Source organism: Ciconia boyciana, chromosome 2, assembly GCF_034638445.1.
Source record: "Ciconia boyciana chromosome 2, ASM3463844v1, whole genome shotgun sequence".
NCBI classification, from domain to species: Eukaryota; Metazoa; Chordata; class Aves; order Ciconiiformes; family Ciconiidae; genus Ciconia; species Ciconia boyciana.
In genome coordinates this window covers 16,717,305-16,733,354 of record NC_132935.1, presented here as the reverse complement: position 1 = coordinate 16,733,354, position 16,050 = coordinate 16,717,305, and the positions used below count along the sequence as shown (strand labels likewise).

General features: G+C 38.0%; 1 protein-coding gene across 6 annotated transcripts in view; it reads right to left on the bottom strand.

The window, feature by feature from the left end:
* The window catches only part of TRPS1 (transcriptional repressor GATA binding 1), a 218,144-nt gene that overhangs the window by 110,955 nt on the left and 91,139 nt on the right, over nt 1–16,050 (bottom strand). The gene's annotated exons all lie outside the window — the stretch shown is intronic.

Below are 16,050 nucleotides of genomic sequence, written 5' to 3'. Positions count from 1 at the left end.
TTATAGTCTTTTGTTTATACACATATGGACTTCTGAGATTTATTTCCTACAAACAATTGTAATATTGTGTACTGTATGCAGAGTAATCTGAACTCCGAGGGCCAGACTCAGGTCTGTTGCAGGTGAGCATAAATCTAATTTGTTCTGATTCTGACATCCACACTACTGGGCCAGAGGACAGAGTGGGCTTAACTCCATAGAGTTAAAGCCCTGAAAATATCAGATCATTTAGGCTAGATTTCTGTATAAAGCGAGGGATTACATTTCACATAATGATCTCTGTAGTGAGTCCAATACCTTGTGTTTGTCAGAATTCTTGCAGAAAGGCACTCAGTCTTCATCTCAAGTATCAAAAAATGGACACCCGCCTTCCCATTCCAACAGTACTTTTTTCAGTGGGCACCAGTCATCACCACTGAAATGTATCCCTTACTTCTCATTTGAATGCATTTAATTTTGACTTTCAACACTACTGGCTTTTTTCTTGACGTTCAGAACAAGCAGAGGAGAGTGGTGGCTATTAGTACTCAGTATTTGCTTCCTGTGAAGATACTTTAATGCCATTAATCAATTAAACTTCCAGTTTCCTTGTTGTTAAGATAAGCAGATAATGCTCTAAATTTCTGTTCCTCTCTGTAAGACATTTGCCTCACTGAATAATTCTGTGGCTCTTTCCTGCGTGTCCCTTCATTTTTATTTTTCATTTATTTACTTATTAGAAATGTTAGTAGTTCTTTAGTTAACAAAACATGATGCAATGGAGCAGGGCCAGGTCTGGATTTGGATTTCAAGCTATTTGTGATCAAACATATGAAGCCATATTGTAGAGAAGGCTAATTGCATTTCAATTTATTTCCATTACAGTCATTTTGTCCTCTAAAAGGGCTGCAGAGAAAGCTGGATTATTTTTACACTGTTAAGTAAGACAAGTGGAAACAGTTTTTAGAGAAAGGCTGAGACCACAGAGCACAAATGACAACGGATCTTTGTGTTACAAAGGTGGTGTTGAATGTTTTACTCCCCATAGACTGTTCATGGAGTTGAGCCCATGGATCAAGCAGAGAGCATGGTCCTAAACGCTATCAGAGGAAGCCAGCAAGATAAATGCTATTTTCCTTTTTTATTGGTCATGCTGGGCATGGCCTATTATCTTTAAATGGACTGAGCAGTTACTGTAGAGAAAAGAACAAGGATACTATCTCTACCCAGGCTTGTTATAGTCTCCAGGGGAAAGACTGTGAGACACTGCTGATAAACAAAGCAACTGCAAAAGCTAATGTCGCTCCTCTGTAGACAAGACAGAAAAGGCAAATATTTAAAAAGTGGTAGTTCATAAATTATGATCATCCCCACCCCCATCAAAAATCCATTAACAAGGAAATTTTTCAGGCAAGTAAACTCTGCCCTAGGAACACATGTTCAAGATTTTTTTTCAGACTTAACCTAAATTAAGGTCAGTGACCTTAATCCCTTGCATTGTGATTGCCTTGTGCACTAGGAATGCAATAGGATAGAACAGGCTAATGAATGAAAACTCATTCAACTGCAACTCATATTAATTCATCTCATCCCATCCCATCCCGAAAAATCTACCTGCTTACTCACGATCATCTACTCCGAATGTATCCCATTACATATTTGTTCTTCTCTTATATTTCCCTCTTTTAGGCCTTCGCTTCAATTCTGTGTAACTGGTCTAGTTCATCAGCTGATTTAAATCAATTTGATTCAATTAACCTCCATGGGGCTGCATCAGCCCCCATCTCCCAGCCCATCACTGCTGGCAGAGCCCCTGTTCTCCCTGCCACCCAGTCCTGTGCTGGGAAGTCAGCTGGTAGGTGGTCAGCTCTGCATCCTGCCACCTATATCGAGGTACTGCTTAGCTGCTGTCAGCTCTTCCTCCATAATATATCAATTTTTTCAATTCAATCCTTTCTCTTAATTTATATTGTTTAAAACTCAGATACCTACCACTGTCTTCTTTTGCTTTGTAAGAGCAATGTCAAACACACCCCGCCTTATCTACTCAAAACACATGTGCTGAAGAATACTATCTCATTCATCATTCTGACCACTTCAGGTTTCCTTCTCCAAGTACTTCCCACCTACTCCTTCTCTAACAGAAAATGGTTTTTTTGAGAAGGAAAATCCTTTTCCTTCCGAAGACCTGAATCGAACACCTTTGCGTTGATCACATATTTTTTCATGTTAGAGTCTTAAATTAGAATGAAACCTCTTCTGAGAAGGCACAGTGCCTTATTATGTATTGCAGTATAAGAAGTTTCTAAACTTAATTGCATTTTCTGGATGCCACTGCAATTCTGACTGCCCTTGCACAGCAACAGTTAAAGATGACAGCTTGTATTTTGCTGTTATTGTGGGGACGAATCCACCTGTGCCAATGTAGAAAGGTGAATGTCTTTCTGCCGCACCCAGCCAACGATGGGTCAGGTGGGAAGGCAGGAGTCTTGGACTTTCCTCTGTTCCAGTGAATGGGGAGTTACGATCTGTCTTTGGGCAGTCTAACCAACATTCCCTTTCTTACTATCTCTACCCTCCACTGGGCCTTTACAAACTGAAGAAGACTAGAATTTTCCAAAGTTTGTAATCAGAAAATACCAATTCCCAGTAGTTAAAACTTCCCATGAAACAGTACCAGTTAGAGGACTACGTTCACTAGGGTCAGGATGTAGCTTCTAAGCAAGAGGGCCAGAACAGCTCCCTATGGCAGGAGGTGTCCTCAGCCATGGCTGATGGAGGTTTGGATCCTTGCTCGTGCCCACCCTGTGACTCCCACAATCCAGGTGAATGTCCAAGTACTGTAGTTATCCAGAGTGCTATTTTTCACAATATATAAATAAAGGTAAATCTTTAGGTTTTAGTCCAATATGGAAAAAAAAAATAATGTGAATCCTCAAAGTTTTTTTCATGAAGTTTTTGGTTTTAGACAGCTATAGCCGTGCTGTGACTTTGAAAGCCCTCTGAATAGGTAAGGTATCAGCTGAATGAGAAAATAAGAGTGGGGAGAATCCTTTTACGCTTATTCTTCATACAGCTTTAAGAAAAATTTATGGCACCTTCTTTCAGATTTTCTATTGCAGATTTTTGAGTTGTTAGCAGGATTTGGTGAAGTTGCTACTAGCTGTTTGCATCAGGGACCGAGTGCTATCAGCCCTTCTCAGGTGCAGGACACCTGCTACGTTCTCCTCGGACGTATTTCCCAGGTTTCATAGGTACTCCCTCCACTTTACAACAGCACACTGCTAGCCATGTACTGACCCACGGCAAATTTAATCACAAGAGTTTTACACTATTCGAGCCTAAGGATTACTTACAAACTTTGCATTAGCATATCCTTCAGTAAACCACATTGAAAAATGCTACTTAAGGACTGTCTTTATTCTCACATGGACACTCTGGCTTACACACTTAACATAAAATACAGTTCTGCAAGTAAGCTACCATGAAGTCTTTGGAAACAAATAAATACATTTTTTTATTGTGTTGACAATGGGAGCAGCTCACTGCGCTGAGCTGCCAAATGAGCAACCCAGAAGTACTGATTCATTTCCCAAGACAGCTTGTCTTATTAGCAACAAAATGGTGAATCTGAAAGAAAATGTGGTCCAAAAGTCACAGGCCTCTCTCTAGTCTGGAAATCTGAGTCAGAAATAAGTGTAGAAGTTGTGATGATATTTACATTTAGGAGTCTGATCCTTTTAAGTTAACTTTGAAAGCTCATTACTTGATTGTTCATCTCCATTTTTATTAGAGATCACAACTTTTTTGTTGCTGATGCAAAATTCACTCTGTCAAATTACTGACAAGTGGCACTGAACTACAAAAGTGCTATATTAATACAGATTATGCTGATTAATAAGATTATAAAAAATTGATTCAGTGGTACTCCAATTTATAACTCAGAGAGAGATGACAAGGGACATACAAAAAGGCAGAAGATACGTTCTGCTCCTTTCAGCAGACCTGCAGTTCACAAATGGCAGTGCTCAGGACTCCTACATGTTTTACTTCTTACTTAATGGGCATTTAAAAATAGTATCTCTCTCCCAGTTTTTAGAAATTTATGGTTGAACAGTTATCAAGGCTTTATTACATACGTTGGTAGCAGATGTGAAAAACTCCAATACAATTGTTTTCCAGCCCATGACTCAGTTCCTTGGGAGTTTTTCAGTGTCATAGGTTTGGATACCCAAATTAAACCATATTACCTTTTCCTTAAAAAAAAAAAAAAAAGTAGAAATGAGCCATTATAGGGAAATGGTTCCCAGAGGCAAGAAAACTGTACTGTCCAGACAGGCTTTTCACACAACCTCAAATTAAAGGGATCTCAGAAGAGACCAACTTTGCAGGAGCAAAGTTCTCCTAACTTCAATAGGTCTCCAGGACACATAAGAGAAAAAGCTTTTTGATAAAAATACCTGTTTTTTCCAATGCTTTTCTGTTATCCTCCAATGTCCATGATCTGTAACAGCTTTCTATGAGGAAGGGTGCTGTTACTAGCATTTTTCTGAGGCTGTGCTGTAACCCACTGCAAAGGAGATTTGGAGGTGAAGATTAACAGTTTTAATGACTGAAGGTTGTCGCATGGATATTGCCCGACTCTGTAGGACTCCATTCTGCATTAACTATCCCTAATAAAATGTCACAGCATGAAGATTTTGGAGGTGGCTACAATGAAGAGGACATTTCTAGAGCAGGGAAGTGTTGCCTTGATCCAGTGGGAAAATACAGGGCATGAGTAGAGGGGATCACCCAGCACGTGGGTTTCTAGCTGTTCAGCTGAATTTATCAAAACAAAATATGTTAAAATGTGTGATAAAAATCATTTACAGATAACCTGAAAGAACAAAAACAAATTATTCATCAAGAAACTTGCCACATCCTCAGTTTTCCGTTACACATTGAGCTTTCATAACCAGTTTCACAGGGTTTGTCATAGTTAAAGTGTTTTTGTCTACATTTATTTCTAAGCTGTGTGGGTTTATTTTACTACTGTGAGTGTCAGTGAAAACTGAGTTTCTCATATTATTCATATTGTGGAAGAAGAAAGTCTGCAAGACCATCCCAGCTCAAGCCCCCAAAAGCTCCCAATTCCATATAAATTTGAGGTTATTAATTCTAGGTAATAACGTAGCATCGCTATGCAGATATTGTTTCCCTGCTCTGATAAGCACTATCATTTCAAGAAAGCCTCATTCAGAGCGTTTTCCTGTTTGGTTTTTCACAGAAATTAATGTATTACAGTCAGTAGCATAGGTGGTGGGAATTAAAAAAAAAAAAAAAAAAAACCAAACCACCCTCATTTTTAAAGAGCAAATGTGAAAAATGCATGCTAATAAGGGCATTTATCATCAAAAGCACTATCACTCCTAGAGGTTATCCAAGCAGGCCCTTGAGAGTCCAAAGAAACAGACAGATTATTAATATTATGATGCTTCCAGCTAAAATGACTGAAATGATTACTCAGGGATTGAGAAGAAAGCCATTCGAATAGATACTGCTGTACATCTCACACAATAAATGCTAAAAATACAATTCTGCAGAGACACTATAGCATAAGGCAAACATCTTAAAAGGTAGACATCAAACGCACTTTTGTAGCGTGATTCAAAGAGCATGTACTTCCACCTCTTAATTTATTTACTCTTTGTTAGAGCTGTACCACTAACCCATCAGATAAACAAGCTGGTCGGTTGGCTTCACCCCACCACGCAGTGTCAGTTTTTAGCAGGTGTGCCTGAAGGACTCTTCCTTTCTGCTCTTTGAATCATTTTGTAGACACTAATGAGCATCCCTCTTCAGCTTTAATTATTGGTCCCTGACAAGTCAACATAATAGGAATCAGCTTAACCAAGCGTACTCCCCAGTGACATGTTCAATTACTCAGGTTGTACTTCTCCGCAAGAGGTCTGAGGGGTTGCTAATTTAACATTGTCAAAAAAATAAACAGAGGTATTGGTTACAGTTTATCTTTTGACCCTTATGTCACCAAATCTAGCAAGATACCTCCTCCTGGAATGGAGCAGAAGATTAAATACTTAACAATTACTATTCTGGTTTTACTTGTAAAATAAAATTAATTAATGCTTGCAAAGTGATTTAAGTCAAGCAACGTTTTATGAAGAGAAACACTGACACTTTGATAACAAGTGCTTGTTGCTGTATCATTATACTTATAAAGCCATTTGTTTTTCAGTTTTATAAACTACAATTAAGTGGTAGTGTTTATTCGTTGACATTTACTGTGAAAATAACGTACCAGGATTAGTTAATTTCTATTTTTGGCAAACACAGACAACTATTTTCCATAACCAGAAATATCAGTGTAAGAAATGTGACTAGGAAGCCCTTTATTTAACAAGCTTGTTAGTAAGAAATTGAATGGCATTTTAAAATAAAAACATGTGAAGACAGAAATAGGGGCAAGAACAGTGTCTGCAAACGAATATTTAAAAAAAAATGTTTTAAGACCAAACTATTAATTTCTCTCCCTATAAAACATCATTAGCACAAGATCTAGCTGTAAGGCTGAGCACAACTATTTTCAAACCTGTGCCCTCCCTGAGCATCATCAGTCTAATTTTTAAATGATGGTGGATACTGCTTGTAACAAATACGAAGAAGTAGGCCTGTGTTAATGGCTAGAGAGGCTTCTTTGGATTTAATTCAAATTTTGTAGAAAAAAATTGAAATTATATGCAATTTTTTAAAGTCAAATTATTGGCTAATCTGGCCTCACACACAACAAAGGACCTAGAACCTTGGCCAAGAATGCTGGCCTCAAGCACCGCATTTCTGGTGACCTGAACAGGTTTATTTATCAGCCATGGCCCAGCAAAGTGGAATTTTACTGTATAAGTGACTATATTGTCATTCTGAACATCTCCTAAACTCCTACAGGTATAAATATAACTGAGCTTTTATTTTCAGTTTTGTTTGAATACTTAACAGGGAAAGGTTGAAATTGTAGTATAGCTTTACAGAGTATTTCCAAAGGATAAAAATATTCAAAACCTCAAAATTCTTGCTGAGGCTCAAGAAGAGATGCGTACACACTTCTTAAAACTAATGCTACATGTTTTGTAATTTTTTTTTTATTATTATTTCAAAAAAATTAAGGAAGGAGAACACTCCAAGCAAACAGGCAACCAACCTCAGGGAAATACTGGCAAAGAAAGGAAGCTGAATCCTGACATGAGTTTCAGTGAAAATAGTCAGTGTGATTTTGTGGTTTTTCCTTCTCAACACATTTCACAAAAAATAAAATCTGAATTTTGCAGCATTCTAAACACTGATGCAAAGGTATCACATTTCCTCACTATGATAATGACTATCCCTCCTGACTGTGCTATTTACCAAACATATATTAAAGCTTAATGCATAGGACAATTAAGCAGGCACTCATTTTGTAGTAAATATCTATGTAAGCATTTTGGACCACAACTAAGAATCCAGTTAAAACCTGGACAAAGGACTTGGAACATGGGAACTTCATGTGCAAATCTTGACTTGAGTGGAAGCAAGACCACACCTTGTATCACTTACTATTTCACAACCATACATTCAACCTCTTCCAACCTCTTGATCACCTTCCATGTTTGTTCCACTGTTCTTAAACAAGAAAATCACATTTGAGTGTGGCTTCATTTTTATGTTTAGAAACATCTTTCTCAATAGAACTGATATTTCATTCAGCTCATGATTAGTATTATTTTCTTTTTAACAGACCATGGCTCATATAGTTACAAAAATGAAACTTGATTTTACTTAGAAAACATCACAAGCAGAGTTATTAATTGTAATGGCTGTTTTTTGTGAAGATGCATCACTAGAAAAAGCCAGATGTCAGGCTCAGTTTCTGGAGCTCGTAGTAAGTTCCTGGTAATAGAGTGGTTCTGGGCAAAAGATGAACGTACACTATGATGAACATATACAACAGTACAGTATAAATACGTGTAATCAGTTCTCATCTCTAAAATTTCTTCACAGATAAAAATACAAAAAACCCAAAATAATATCGGGATCTAGAAATAAAAACTTTACTGATAGTAATGATTCTTATCAAGCCCACAGTACCCTTGATAAACAGTAGCGATAAAGGCCCCTGCAGGATGCATGACATGCCCAACAAAGCTATAGCAAAGTTATATCGGTGTCTAACAACACAGTTGTGAGAGTTCTGCAAACAAACACCATATGGAAGAACAGAAATCCGTATTTAACCTAAAGCCTCTAATTGCCTGGGTTTTAGATGAAAAGATCTTCCTAGCATCACAGAAATGATTCTTCTGTTGCCGAGCTTCAGAAATCTAACCCTAGGCTCCCTTCACTGCCAGTGGGAAGAGGCATTTCACAACCTAAATATTCTCTGTCATCTCCTAGAATCAGGCTCTCTCTCTTGATTTTTCATGGTGCTCTGGCACAAGGTGGTTGGAAAAGAGGACACACTGTCTAACATACAGAAGACATGTTAGATACTTCCATTAGCAAGAAGATCTTTTCACATTAAGCAATCAGGCACATTCCCAGCTAACTAACATTTTGGAAACATTTAGGTAAAATTAATCCAATCCTTAGTTACTTTTTTTAACCTTTAGATTAGGTACAGAAACTTTCTTTTCCTTTTTTTTTTTTCTTTTTTTTTAAAGTAAGAAAAAAGGTTCTTTTACCAGTCTAGAGACTGCAGAATACACAAGAGCAGAGCAGAAAGCACACAGCATGTGGGTTGCTTAGGCACTGACACATTACAAAGGAGACTCTCGGTAAGTTTTCTTTATCATCATAAAGAAAACTTCTCCAAATAACTGTCAAGAGTGGGAAGCGTAATCCACAATGACTTAGTCATACTTTCAAATTAAAGGTAGGACGCTACACAGAAAGCAGTAAAAAGAATCACTCTTCTGGTATGTTTTCAGCCTTGGACAAAAAACAACACATCTTTCCAATTTTCAGGACAGGCTGACATGTCCTTAATGATTAGCAATTTTTCTTAATCCTCCACAGTGAGAACAAGGCTAACTAATTGTAAAGAAAAAAAACCCAAACACTGGGCTAAGATCGCTACATTTATAGCAGTGGTGGAAAAACAATCTTTCATAATATAGTCACTCTCTTAATCAGCTAAATCAGAGGCAAATATGTCATGGCATCCGCTTGTCAAAACCCTCTTGCTACTGAAGATGCCACACCAGGAAGGTTAATTCTCCCAACAAATCAGACAGACGGGATTCCCATTGCTTTTGGTGACTTTTATATGGCGGAAGCAGGTTCTTTAGAGCTGCTACGCTGTGACCTTTTACTTTCAGCAGCTGCCTGCAAAAGGGCCTCAGACAAACAGTTCAGAACCAGGGCATGACAAGGAAATAAGACTTCACAGCCTTGGGCTAATGTGGCTCAGCACAGGATAAACATTTTTTTGTCTATCTTTCAGGGTTTATCTCTTTTATGACTCATGTTGAGTAATTGTTTCCACATCCCTTTCTGTCATAAGGGACAGGGAACATGCTCGTTCAAGACAAGAGCTTTACATGGAATTTACGAGGAACAGGACACAATCTAGAGCTCTTGCTGCTAAGCCTTTGGATGGATTGGCTTTGTTCTTCTGCCTTTCACCCTGCCCCTCGTGTTTTAGCCAACAGTCCAAGCTGGTAGCTGACTGTAGAAGGAACGGTCTATATGAGGGCTCTGAAAGGTGCAGTACGGCTGCTGGCAGTGATAAATGAGAGCTATAATTGATATATCTCATTCCAGTGTACATAAGCAAACTCATACACTGATAAGATAACACATAAAGAAAATGGCTGAATGCAATCTCATTCTTCATTCAGGAGATAGCAATCTCATTTCACTTTTGTTATTTAACATGAAACATAACCTTAGCTTGAGAAAAGAGGAATTTAAAGTCTTCCCTTCAGAAGTTCTACCAAGAACAAGAGCACTACACTTACATCATATGAAAACACACCATAAAGTACAGTTCAAAAAGCCAGGGTACCAATAGGATCTTATTTACATGTTTTACTGTTTTATTATGTATTTATATTATGTACCTTGATTAAATCTTATCTCTTGATTCTATTACCATAATATGCCAGTTAAAGAAACAAACAATCTCCACCACCAAATGACGGGGGTAGGGGGGCAACACAAAGCCACAAGAAAAGTGTACCAGCAGCCTCAAACCACTCGTACTGGAACTACAAGTTCTTCTGGTTCATTAGCCAATACTAAGCTCGTAGCAAAGGCAGATTTGATGATACGCAACAGTGCTTTTTGTCAGCATGTGAAAGTCAATCACATACCATTTACCGGAGACAGCCTATATGTGGCTCAGGGCAGAGCGGGCGCTCCAGGTGCAGTCACGAAGCTGACACTACAGGGCACCTGCAACCTCGCCGCAGGTCCCCCTCAGCCTACAGGGAAATCCCAAGGGTCACCTCCCACCTCTCTGAAAACTGGCCTCTCTGAAATTCTTCTTCTGCTTCCCTACCCAAACCACCGCATGGCTCTTGGGGCACTCACGCTCACACACAGTCTGGTAGAAATGGGGATGCTGAATATGAAGATGTTCAGGATTGGGAAGGAAAAGTGTTAGGTCCTTTAGAGAGGAAATGACAGAGGATAGCAACTATAAACATCCCCAGTTTTCAGTTTATATGGCTATAATCACTCACTCTCTACAGAAATAAAAAAGCCATGACAAATCTGAAACCTGGGTAAACACTCCTGCTTTTAGTGATTTCTGGAAGAAAAGCAAATCAACCTAGTTAAATTGTCACAGATTACCCCCCTGTAGTTTTCTGTTGATTACCACATTCCCCACCAGATTAGATGTCCAAACTCAAGATCAGATGTAGCACAATATAAGCTCAATTATCTAGCAACACCTAGTTTGATCCCCCCAAAATGCTACTGAGAAGACAGTGTGACTCTAAAATAATGTGACAGGAATGGGCGAGGGGGGGAAGGAAATGAGAATAATTATTTTTACTCAACCTTTAATAAAAGAACATTCACTACATTTAGAGATGGGGAGATACTCTCATCTTTCAGTGAAAAAATTTGAGAAAAGGAAGCTTCCAAAGCAGCCTAACAGCTGTTCTGCAATGCACACTCAAGCACTGTGCCCAGATAGGTAATAGCTGTTTGCATGCTATTACTGATTAACCCATACGATATTTCACATGACATTTGCTCAGCTGAGGTGATTTTGGAGCAAATAATAAAGAGAATGAACAAAGCTGAAGGAATACAAGAGTAGGTTAAAAGTCTTATTCCACATAAAAGTGCTTCTCTGTATCTACTTTTTTATCTTTTTCCCATATTTTTTCTTTTTTTCAGTCTTTTCTATGTTACAGAATTGGCAGCATATGACATTTAGACAATAATTAATTTTTCAATGAAGTCCAGCAGGTTTTGGTTACTCAGTTATCCATGCCTAACTTGATGCAATGCAGATGTACAAGTCAGTGCCCTTAATACCTACTTCATTAACAATAAGCTCTTCAGTGTGAAAGTAAAGGACTCCTCCTCCACATAACTATCTAATAAACTAGCAAGGATTTTCAGAGCTTTCATATGAACGTGGAAATACTATCAGATGTGTTAGGCATGACTTCTTTTCTTGCTACACTTCTTTTATATATGAGCACAGGGGTACAAGGCAGCATCAGTTTAATGAAAGACAGGAAGAAACTATTCTATATCAAAGAGTAGTAAGAGGAAAACAAACAAAGTAAGTACATATGGAAATCAAGAGCAGTCATGGCAAATATTTCTGCTCACAATAGCCAGAAGTACCCTACTTTCTTACATTCCTAAAAAAAACAAGAACAAAAACAAAGACCTAGAGAACTGCCTCATTAAAAATCCTGTTTCTTTCTCTTGTTTTCCAGCTATTCTTTTTTTCGCCTTTTAACAATTTCATAATGCAAGACCATCACACTTAACACTGCAACTAATCTTGTAGGACGGAACTATTTAAATCTGCTTAGGCTCCCATTCTTTTTATAGCTAATCTGGTCGAATGATATAAAGGGAAAACCTGACATGATGTAAAAAAGTGAAGAGTTGAGTATGTATGGAGTTAAGCAGCCTGCCTATGGAAGATTCATGCAGAGGATATCACCACCCTTTAGCACATACTAAAAAGTCCTCTCTTCCTTTTGCTAATACACATGAAATAAGAATACAAATAAAATAAGGTGGGCCTGTTCCTGTAACTACATGTACCTATTACTGGATATAAAGTTACCTAACTAACTGAAAAAGGCCAGTTTTGGTGGTTGAAATGGGAAAAAACAACTAATGGTTTAAGTTCATCAGAACTTTCAGTGACCATCTGAAATGAAGCACTACAAAGCTTATTATAATATTTCAGAAATATGTCACCTTCAGTAAATCTACATTGTTAAGAGTCACACATCTATGGGAAAAAAAATAAAATCAAAAGTTTCATTCCTATGGTGCATGTATGCCTTCAGAAGGAGACTTGTTCCTATGCAGAGATGCAGCTGTGTATCTGTCCCTAAGAGATACAGAATGATCCCCTTTAAAAGATTTTAATGTCTAAAAGAAATTTTAAAAATAACATGCATTCAAAGGAGAAGGAAACAGAGCACATACGGCGAGGAAAGTGCTCAGAGTGATGATAGGCTGACAGACCGCAACATCTATCTTCACCTTGAGGGACGTGTAAAGAGAAATTAAAGTGTGTATACTCAATATGTTTTTGGAGTTGATCCCTCTACAAATGTCATGCTCAATTGCAGTAGGTATTTATATACATTAGTGATGAGGCACTGCAATAAGCAAGCACTGCATAAGTTACTATGCCTGTATTGTGCTATCTATTTTCGTTACCCTACGCAGCTTTAGAAATGGTGAATACCGTCTGTGACAAACCAGATGGATAGAATGCACAGAGCCCAATTTAGTGAGAGTCTCACAAAATGCAAATAAGAGAAAGTGTTCCACTCATTCAAAGAAGAGGCTGGAAGTTTCACTAAAAAGTGGATTAGGGTTATCAAAATTAGCAGCTTCCTTTCTTTAAGAATACAGGGGACTGAATCAGCCATCCCTCTATGTCCTATGACAGTGTTACAATCCCATCTCCTTTTACTTGTGAATAATAAAATTTGACAAAATGATAAAAATTATAGAGCGTTTCAGAAAACAGTGTTCTTATCAAGTTCAATCTCTCTTTTTTAATGAGAAGAATGGAACTGGGAGGAAAAGAAAAGCAGCAGTGTAATACACTTGCAAACTACGTAATTGTAACAATTTTGATGGGTGCTTTCACTGTGCTGAGACACTCAGATGAAAAGTCCTGTTGGAAATGTGCAATTGTTTTTATTTTTCTATCCACAGATAGTAAAATACAAAAATACAGCATAGCATTAAGGATGTATTTACATACTGGGGAATCCGTTGAACTCAAACGGAAGCGTAAAGACACAGGTGGGCCCTCAGCATTGAAATACTGCATTGAAACCTTGGCATCAAATGCTTAAGAATAGTTGGTTAATATGGTTAGTAAATGGAACAAATCCAAAGCAACTCTAAAAACATGTGAGAAGATACATACTTATATGCGCACGTATTGTATGAGCACCGTTTTTAAGCAGCTAAACAATTAAATGCTAAATACATTAACCGCTGCCACTAAATTCCAGCTTCCCACCATGACTTCTTAATCCAAATAATGCTAATAAGCATCAAAATACGTCCATTCTTGGGTCATTGAATTAAACTTATGTGTATTTGTTTACACTAATAAGTAGTTTGTAATAATTTTTTTAAATCTACATTACATCATTTTGTAATCTTTTTGAGAAAAGACTTTTAAATCTATAATTATTGTAGTTACTCAGTGTGGCTTTATAAAAATGGGTATATTGTCTTCCTTCCTTCCTTTCCCCACCTTTTAGCTGATGCTGAGACCCTCAGATATACATCTGATTTCTTCTTGTGCCAATGGAATTGCAAGGGTCTTTGTGTTATTAATAACAACCAAAAAAAGAATTTTCTGGAATACTTATATAGTGATAAAAAAGAGATTTGCTAGATTAATTTTGCAGAGACGATACCTCAGTTTGATCCTCAGTGGTATGGATGCCTTGCAGAGCACATCCCGGCTTTCAGTTTTGTCAGTCTCTGAAGCCTGAGCCCCACTACGTAGCAGTTGTTAGGGGTGAAGAAATCTAGTTATTTCAAACTGGCAAAAGCACCGATTTAAAAAATTTGAACACTGGGGTTATGGTTTCCTCCACCTAGCTCAAAAATTAATTTAAAATAAGTTCATCAAGTCCCTTGATTTCTGTAAATTGTGATAAAATCAATAACTGAGCCTTGCAGATTTACTCTTAGGACTGTTCCTTTAATATCAGTAAATGCAATGCATATTTAGTGGTTGCTCAAAGTCAAGGTCACCTAATATTGTGCACTCTGGAAACATATTGAAACCTAAGCTTCAGGGAGACAGGCAGGGTAGGGGAAGGAGGAATGTCATCAATTTAAATACTTAGTGGATATGCAGAGCAGAGTCCTTCTGAAGAGCACCAAGCTTTCCTTCCCTTGCCTACGTGTTCAGTATCATTAAATTGAACTTCTTACAGACAGCCAATATCATAGTTGCACAGCTCATATTTTCATTAGCAAGTATCAATACTTGCACCCATTCATGAAAGAGGTGGGACTGGTGTACCAGAGAGAATCTACTGGAGTTGTCTCTCCTCTGTTTGGTTTGGTAGTCTGTTTGCTTGTTTTAAAGAAAAGAACGAATGGTTTAGGTGGATGAAATTTTTGAGTTTAAAAGCCTGGGTGATTTCAGGGTGTTTACTGAAAATGCAAAGATCTAGGAAGGTCCATCAAGAAGCTCTAGCCAGTTCAGACCCTGACACACCCTGCATATGAAATAGTGAAAATAAACTGTCTTCTGACCAGTATGGGGAAAAAAAAATAAAGAAAAATAGAGACAGAAATAACCCCTCCTATTCCTAGGAAAAACCTACCCAAAAGACTTGGCTGACATAAGAAGGCAAGAGAGCATTTCCTTCGCAGACTGCATAAACCGCAATGGAACATAAAAGAAACTCGTCTCTAATATATTCCCTAAAGCTCACCACCAGACCCAACATTAAGGTACCAGTAAGTGACCAACCTAATGATTTTGCACAGTTGCAGCGTAACATCTACAGGATGTTGACAATATTGCACTATTTATCTTTAGTCACAGCGCTGAGTTGTTCTTTAGGCTCAGAATAGAAAACATTACAGATACTGAACAAGGTTTGACTGAGGTTTTAAATGCCGTCATGCCACGATGAATTCCATGGTCTGTGGCACTGCTTTACAATCCAGCTCAGAGGGGAACAAATTCCTGGTTGGGACATCATAAATATCACAGTTAAAGAAAATAGCTTAAAAATTCTGTGCTAACATTAGGCAGCACTGGAATTAACCACACTCCTAATTTTAGACGACATTCTGCAGCCTTCAGTTAAGCTGTCTCTTACGTCAAAGGAATTCCCACCCAATGTACGACAAAGAGACCACGGGTCAGAGTGGCAAATCTGAGCCTTCCACTCCAACCATCTTCCTTCTCCCTGTGACAATCCTCAGGCAAATCCCAATTCTGCCCTGTGCTGAAAATTAACAGCGGCAATGTCTTGAGGTGACAGCTGTCAATAGCTAAGCTCTCACCACACCAGTCACCGGGGTTAATTAATAGCTCTTCTTTGGACTGTTGATGTATTGAAGTTCAACAGTCGTGGCTGGCTTGTTAACAGTCATGAAATCTCAAGCTGGTAACAGAAAAAGATTCATTGCAAGGGTGATAAGTAAGTTTAAGTTGCAGATGAGCTTGCCTCATTCCTCTCCTTTTTCAATAAAGTAGAGCCTTTTGTAAATTACCATACTTTACCATATACATTTTATGCACTTTAAATTCATATTTATTGCAGGTGTTTTATAGTAATGGTATTTCTGGACTTACGCAGCAGCTTCACTTCAAGACTACAAAATTAAGTG